General features: G+C 39.9%; 1 long non-coding RNA gene across 1 annotated transcript; it reads left to right on the forward strand.

Annotated features, from left to right (window-relative positions):
- Positions 1-1,697: 1,697 nt before the first annotated feature.
- Positions 1,698-7,976, forward strand: LOC142601085 (uncharacterized). The gene is made up of 3 exons (XR_012834683.1): positions 1,698-2,575; positions 3,655-3,725; positions 6,015-7,976. It is a non-coding gene; the product is annotated as an uncharacterized LOC142601085 (long non-coding RNA).
- The last annotated feature ends 356 nt before the right edge of the window (positions 7,977-8,332 follow it).

Consider the following 8,332-nt stretch of genomic DNA (forward strand, 5'->3'; position numbering starts at 1 on the left):
GCCTTTTGAATTGTTTTGATAAACTTATATTGATTTATACCTGGAAGTATTTTAAAAGCAGTATTTCAGGTTAGTACAAGTATAATAAAAAAATTGTAACTTCTGAAATGATTTGATCTACTTGGGTATAAGGGTGAGTATTCAGCAAAATTAATTCTTACTCAGTGGCCCACGGAATGTTTTGGGAAAAGAAAGGTGACTGACTCATGCCACCTTTATGCATACTCCTGCTGTTTTGGGCTGCAGCTGTCTCAGGAGCTCGTGGCTGTAAGAGACCCACACAGAGCACTGTGTACTTTGGTACTCTGCACTCTGTCCATGACCTAAACCTCAACGTCACTCCCAGCAGTATGGGAGAAACGAGTTGCATAAAGCCAGTGCACTGATTTTTTTATCACCTGGACTTTGTCTTGGGTGATTCCTCCAGGGCATCTTTTGTGCAGTACACGTGGGGTGGTGGTGGGGCCAGGGACTGAACTGCATCAATTTCATTTCTGTGTCTATCCGAAGTGCTCTCTTTTGATAGGAACTTGATGTTCTGAAGCATTGCTTGAGCACTGCTCCCAGTCTGTCATTTGTTTAGGCTTGATGACGAAATACTTCAAGGATGTAGTGGTGCAGAAATATTTGCCCTATCCAAAATATATATATATATTTCGGAATATTTAGGGAAGCTTGTGAAACTCTTCATACCTTTCTGCTCCTTGAAGTCTGTGGTAACTCTTTTGTATGCTGCTTCCTTCCAGTTTTATGTACCACGTGGTACCAAATTACTGTAGCAGAGATTGGGAAACCTCTGTTTAGCAGGTCTGGTTTATGGTTATGCTAAAAATAGAGGTGAAATATGTAACTCACTTCAAGAACAATTTCTTCACTGAGATCACAGGATCATTTAAAGCTGTCCAAACACTTAGGGTGAGTGTCCAGATAGTCTGGATTTATTATTATTTTTTTGCAGGAAATTTGGAAGTGGGACAGCTTACTCGCTGTAGATGATTCATATCTTTATGTCCTAGTTTGAAGTGGTTCACCACACCGTGGTCACAACTCCAGAAGTGTCAGGTGATCATCAGACATCACTCCTGCCTGTAAGACTGATTTTTCCAACTTTCTAGAGTTTTCATGACTCACCTCTCCCCCCCCAAACCCAAGCAATTTAGGCTCAAGAACAAGCATTAGGAAACTGTTTACGAAATAATTAATATAGTAAATTCCCCAATATACAAAGCTCTTAAAGCCAGAGCGCTAGGGACTGAAGTGCAGAGATACTGCCCTTCTCATGGACTCTTAAAGCACTTTTCCATGTTCCCTTACAAAGGTTTTATCTTTTCCAGTTTTAAATCTTTTTGTCTAGACAGCAGTAAGTAACTGGCATACCTTTCTGTCAAGAACGGTATGGTTAAGTCTTTCAGATAAATATAGCTGGATATTTAAATACAAAAATAAATGTCTAAAGCTCTACTTATTAGTAGCATCTGTCTCGTGCTTGATGTGTACTTCTCAGAAATATTCTAATACCTACAGAGGCTATATTTAAGCAACCTTGCTTCTGCTTTGGTGATCACATGTCATGCGCTGCCTATATTGTTGATTTTGTTGCTAAGCCCCGCTGTGAGTTCTAGTTTCCAGTGTTTCAGGTTACATGTTTAAACCTGGCCTTCCAACTGTTTCACACTATCCTGCGTGTCCCCATCTACTAAAGCTGATACTCTGGAGGCCCTCTCTTTCCACACTGGTCCACACTGGCATGAAAAATTGAGTGGAAGGAGGAGTTAGGATTACAGATTTTTTTGTTTATGATAGTTGTTAACTTTCCACTTCTGAAATGAGGCTAAGAGGAAGCCTTAGGAAGCGCATACTGGGTGTATGTGGTCAGCAGAGTGGCCTCTGCCACCTTCTCCCTTTCCTGGAGAATTGTAGCCGTTAAGGAACAAAACCCAGAAAATATGATGAACCTGACAGACATCAAAGATGAGAAACCAAAGAGGACCAGAGAGGAAAAATTCTACTTTAAAACTCTTTCCCATAAGCCTTCGATTTGACATTTTTCATTAGGACAGATAAGGAAAAATTCGATCTTACGGACACTTCTTTGGAGGATTATATTTAGGCCCACTCGCGTTACTGGCAGAGAGCTCCCTGCACACCTGCGAGGTTTCAAGTAACTTACAATATAAAGCGTCAGTGACTTCCAGTGGGACTTGGGCTACCCCAGTTAAATTGTGTGCATGATGACATATCAGTCAGCATGATAGGGCTTCATTTCTGCAAGTAGAAACCCCTCATGCACTGTGTGATGGAAATTATTGCTCCGTGCCAAGAAACTTTATGGTACTCCATCAGGCGCAACTCCATTCCTCTGACTCTCTCTGAATATTTTCTGTACATGGCTAGGGGTAGTTTGTGTTTCTGCAGTGAAAGAGTCCGTATAAATGTTTTGATGCATTGTAAATTTTTTTGGCAATGTGTTATTACTCCTTTGATTAGAGCAGCCACCGTTGTTTGTTTTTATATTTAGAGCAAAGATATGCAAACATCCTTACCATCAAGAAGGCTAGGCGGGGTAGTACTGAAGGTAGGTTGTTTTTAATCTCTGTACTGCCTGTATTCTAAGCTTACATTTGCGTGTGCCTATTTTGCCCTCTCATCCAGCAGAAGTTGCTGTTTTTCAGGATGCAATAAAAACTATTTTCTGAAGACTTGATTTTGGGGGGGGGTGAAGGGCAGACAAGAGAAAAAAAAAAATCCAAGCTGAACAAATCCATACGCTGGAGTTGACCTTACCTTGGATTTTCATACCCCTACACCAGTTCATTGATCTACAAGCCAAAAAGAGCTGGTTGGTTTTGATCTACAGATTCTACGCTGTTTAAGAGATTATAGTCTAATTCTCCTTCTGCTGTGACTAGTCAGGGCATGAACTGCAGTCATAATGATAGGCACTCTGTTTCTGGATTTTAGCATGCCAGGCAAGGAAGTCACTTCAAAGTAAAGCTGAAACACATGAAGAAGTTGTTGGGGAGAGAGCACGAGGAGAAGGAAATTAGATTGACCTTGGCTTATTAAAGAGTAGTATACACTGATGGATCAGTGAATTTAGGCACCATTAAAGAGGATAGTACGGGGTGAAAATGATATCTGGCTTTTATTAATAGAGTTGGTGTGAAACAGCAAATGTAAGAAGGTAACTTGGAAAAGGGATCCATTTGAAGGGGAAAATGTTTTGTTGTCAGTGGTTGTAGGTAGTATTTGCACTGGAGTTGTGTTCAGGGTCTGCTCTGAGATGAGAGCACAGGGAGGAGCCACACTGCACTTTTCACTCTGCATGGCTCTAATAAATGATTCCCTGTCTTCAGTGGTTCCCAGCTCCCGCAGGGGTGGGATAAAGGGAGTTCCCGCTTACAGAGAGCATCGAGGGCAGGAACTTAACTGCAAGACTTTCAAAATGTCCTTGAAATTACTTGGTAAAATGTAGTTTATGAATGTGAAAGCTGCTCTAGGCATTTTGGTTTTGTTCAGATTTTTCCCCTTTTATTTTTTTCCTCTTTTTTTCTCCCCCTTCTTCTCAAGGCTGACCTGAGATCTTAAAAGGCAGTATAGTTTAGATCTTTGTGTTTTAGTAATGTTTGGCTTTTTCTAATCTTTTACCTCCAGCCCACTCCATACGCTATTACAGCACAAATGAAGTACAAAAAGCCCTTCGTAAGGACTCTGGATATTTCTTTGTAACAGACAACTTATTTGCTATATTTTGCCTCTTTGTAGCCAAACACAATCCTCTTTCCTTTGATATTTTAAATTATTTCTTTAATTATTTCTAGGACTAATTTTTGGGTTGTTGCTTGCTTGAGTAGCCTATTGTGTGGTCTAATGACAAAATTTGAGCAGATTAGGCTTGCTAGTACTTGCTTCCATCTAAAATAGATGAGTGTCATTGTGAGGGCTGAGTTTCTGACACAATATTTACATTTATAAACTCAAAAGTTGCTTTCTGTGCATTTTCTTCAATAGCCAATTAAGATTCTTTGTCCTGGTTTCGGTCAGTAAATTTGCTCATTAGAGCGTTTTTACGTAACCACTTTTTTATCGAGACATCTGTGGAAAAGTGACAGTGAAAAAGTGGTAGCTAAAGGAAAGGTTAACAAGTTAAACCAAACATTAAACTTTAAAAGATTTCAATTTGTGAAGCATTAAAGCTGTCCTAGGTGTAAAATAATTTAGATCTTGATTCACCTGTTTGTCTTCATTCTGGAAACACTTCAGTTTGGGAACTACACAGAGATTTTAATTTAGGTGTGTGCCTCTGCCCTGTTGAATCAGCCCAGTGTTATTTTGCTCACTTGGAGATCTACTTCCTCTAATAGATGGAGGCCAAGTTTGTTTTATAACTTGAATATTAATGTATATCAAGAAAGGCAGTTTTCTTAGGGGAAGCTTGATAAATCTGAAAGCCAGAACACTTCCAAGTGGGTACGCTTACATCCCAGCTGCACACACATGCGTGCTCTTTACTCCCTGGCAGTGAAGAATATGCGATGAAGCAAAGATTTCTCTGATGTCAGCATTGTAAAGCCCCTTTCTTCTTCCTCTCCTTGTCTCCCCTATCCCTTCAGTTTTGGATTCAGGGGTCAGAGAGGTTCAGTTTGGGTATTGAATTACAATGTTGTCACTATTTTGGAAAGGAAAATGCTGGCTGAAAATGTAAAACCTTTTTTCTCCCGTTTTGCACAGTGGGTATCCCCACAAGTAAAAATATATGGGTGCAACTGCGGTGCCAAATTAAATGCTATCAAAGGCATGGTGGCTTTAACATTGTAGAGGTATGTGAAAGACTGTTTAATCTTTTACCTGCTGTATGTGATATAACAACATTGATATATGTTGAGCAGCCATTTGGGATTTTATATATCAAACAGAGTATGTGGATTTTGAAATTTAATCCTTGTGAAATATTTGACATCCTGAATGGGATAATTGACACAGGGACACTAATTAGGGAGTTGTAATTCAGAAGGTTCTGATTGTGTAGTTTATACTGACATGTATATTGTCCCCCTGGTAACAGTGTTAATGGTGCTTAGACATGTGCATCAGGAAAAGAGAGCGTACCCCTGGGAGCTCTGGAAATCAATCTCCTATGTAATGCCATTTTTATAATGCTCTAGAAGCAACGGATTTACACATTTTTCCATTTATTAAGCTGATGATACATAAAATATTCTGGCTTTGGAATAGTTTGACTCAGCTGGTGTTTTCATTCTTAAAAATCTGCAGTGAATAATATCTCCCCCTGAAACCATGGTTTTCACCAAAAGTGTTTTGCAGTTCTCAGTGTTCGCTTGAAATCTTGGGTAAATCTATTATATTCAGCTGAACTGAGTCCTGTTTACCTTACGCAGGAATTATTTCATCAGCTCCTGAAATGCAAAACCTTCTGTGGCAAGAGAGAAAAGGCAGTCTTGTGACTGCAGCTCTGACCTAAAGGACACGCTGTCTCCAAGTATGATTTCATTCAGGTAGTAAGAGCAAAGGCTGCATTAAAAACCAAAAAGATTGGCCTTACGCAGACAGGTGAGCTCAGTTTTCTCTCTCTTTTCCTCCCGTCTTTGTGATCATATTATGCACATAATCAGACTGTCTGCCTACCCCAAACAGAGCATTTCTTTATGGCGTTTCAACAAATCCAAGAGTTCTTGGGCTCTCTTTCCTTGTCTTTACCAGACTTTTCAAACTTTCTGCATGATCATAAGGCTTAAGTCAGGAAATACTTTTAAAGCGCTTATTTTCTGTGTGGTAAGTGAATACAGAGAATTATTAGTTCATACTGCTTAAGGTGCAGCACTCTACCACTGTAGAAGACAGAAAAGCAAAGAACAGGCTAAAATCCAATTAAAATTGCTGGATTCTGGCAAAATGTAGTTACCAAATTTAAAACCACTGGGGGGTATATTGATCTCATTCTTGAAAAATGTGTAGAGGGATTTTTAACTTTTTCAAAATTAAACATTTTTTAGGTCCCCTTGTGTGCAACTTATCCAGAAGCTGGCTCTTTCTGCAGTACAGTGTGTCCTCTGATGCTCGTGTTTGGACATTGCTTCAGCAATGACTCAGAGTTCCAGCTATTGTTTCACTAACACCAGTTCCTGCCATGCTGGGGGTTCCCCCTCTCATCTCTTTCCCAAATTATCAGTCAGACCCAACCCTCTTCTGTTCATAAAATCTGACGGGAGGACCCAGTTTGGGCTGGGATGGCTACAATATACTATTTATGCAATCCTAGTGTTGCAGCTACCCTGCAGAAGAAAGAATGGTTATTCATTTTCATATCTGACGCAGGAACCCAAATGCTTTGAGGCATCAATGAGAGGAACAGTCATTGCGATACAGTGCGGGTGGCAGCACTTTGTCAAAGATTGCGCTTTGGTAAAAATGCCTCCTGCAATCAGCGTATCTCGCAGCTCGGTGCGGCTTCTCTGCAGAAGAGTCACATTGTCATCTCTGTAGTTTGGTTGAGGGGGAAAAAGAGGCAGATAGGCTTAAAAATGTTAAGAATTACCAGTATACAAAGAGCCATGCAAAGCTTTTGCTACTTAAATAGAAATATGGACAGATAGAGACAGCGCCTCTTGGAACCAAGACATCAAGTGGATTGCTCCACTGCAGCTGTAAATTCAGACTGGATGGTACTAAAAAGGGCTGAGGGTATCAACAACCTGATATGTGCTGTAATACAAGGACATGGAAGATGGAGAAGTTAATGTGTGATGTACAGGCTAAGCCAATTTTTTAAATGTGTTCGTACCACTGCAGCCAGGCACCTGGGCTGGAACCCGCGATCATTTGGTCTAACACTCAGAGGGTTTACAAAACGTGCCTTTCACAGAACTGAACTTCATCTTAAGACAGCTCTCATCTGTGCAACACACACGCCACTGTGATAGGACTGCTAACGCAATCTTCTCTGATGCACTTCATCTCATCAAGGCTAATGAGAATAGCCACTACGTGTGTTCAGAAGTGTCCTTGACTTACGGCAATGGCACATCTCATATGGTTAAAATCTCCCTTGCATGTGGATATCTTCAGAAGATTTTTCTGAATTTTTTGGTTTTTTTTCACTTTTCATGTATATTTCATATGGAAATACAGAAGAAAATATTATTTTGCTCTGTGTATGAGCTTTTATCTTAATTAAAAATTTTCCATATTCATGTTAACCCTACCTATTTTTTCCTTTACCTCCATTTCCACCTAAGTTATTTAATCATCTGCAAATATGCATTATAATCTCTTTTGAGAAGAAGCTACATGCCCTTTACTGCTCTGAAAAGCACAGAGTACTCTGAAGTGTCACAAAATAATGGTACTCATCTTAAATCACATCTTTTTCATATGTCCTTAACCTTGCACCTCAGCAGCAGTCTAAATTCAATTCATTCACTATTTAGTACTATCCTCAGAGATGGGCTAGGAGGTGGAATGAGCACGTCTCAGCCTGAAAAGTTGCTTGGTGTTTTGCTTCATTTGTGATGGTTCAGCATGAGACACACAGATTTCCATTTTAAGTGCTTTTGTGGGCATTGTTGGTAAATTCTAACAGTAATAAGTATGATTCTGCTTGAGTCTTGAACTTTCCATAGGCTTTTTTGATTTTGTGCTGCTTACAGTGCTTGGACCCTCAATATAACAGAGAACAATGCTTTATTAAAACAAGCTGCTGTATAAAATGTGCCCTTACTCAGCTGGAAGCTGCTTGGACATTTCTGCTGCTGCTCTCAAGTTCCAGGGCTCCAGATGAGGTTGAGTTAATGTAACATAACTTTCCCAAGAGCCTGCAATAGGACTTGACATGTTTTCTGCTACATATCCTGATTTTCCAAATTAACCTGAAGACAAATGGGATCTGTTAATTTGCTGCTTCTCTGAGACAACGTATTTGGCTGTCATAGTAGTGCCTGCTTTATATTTTGAGTAAACGTGAGTCCCTAAGGAGCTGGTTAACTAAGACCAGAGAATACCCTATGTGCAAAAAAAGTCAGTGGTACACTTCAGCATGCAACATGGCAGAGAAAAAAATCAACAGAAAAAATTGAAAAATCTTGTGAGAGATGGCATGTGTGCAAGATCTTTGGTTCAGTGTCTTCCCCTCCTTTGGGCATGTGACATTCAGTTGTGAGTATATGGAATCATAGAAAACCTGAACAACAAAAGCAGCAGTGTGGAAGTTAACCCATGTACCCACGCTTGCTGAGTGGTTCCAGGAGATGTGGGAAATTCTATTGATGGAAAAGCTGATTCATACAATTCTCCCTATCCCAAAAGTACAACAAAC

Source organism: Balearica regulorum, chromosome 3 (assembly GCF_011004875.1).
Source record: "Balearica regulorum gibbericeps isolate bBalReg1 chromosome 3, bBalReg1.pri, whole genome shotgun sequence".
NCBI classification, from domain to species: domain Eukaryota; kingdom Metazoa; phylum Chordata; class Aves; order Gruiformes; family Gruidae; genus Balearica; species Balearica regulorum.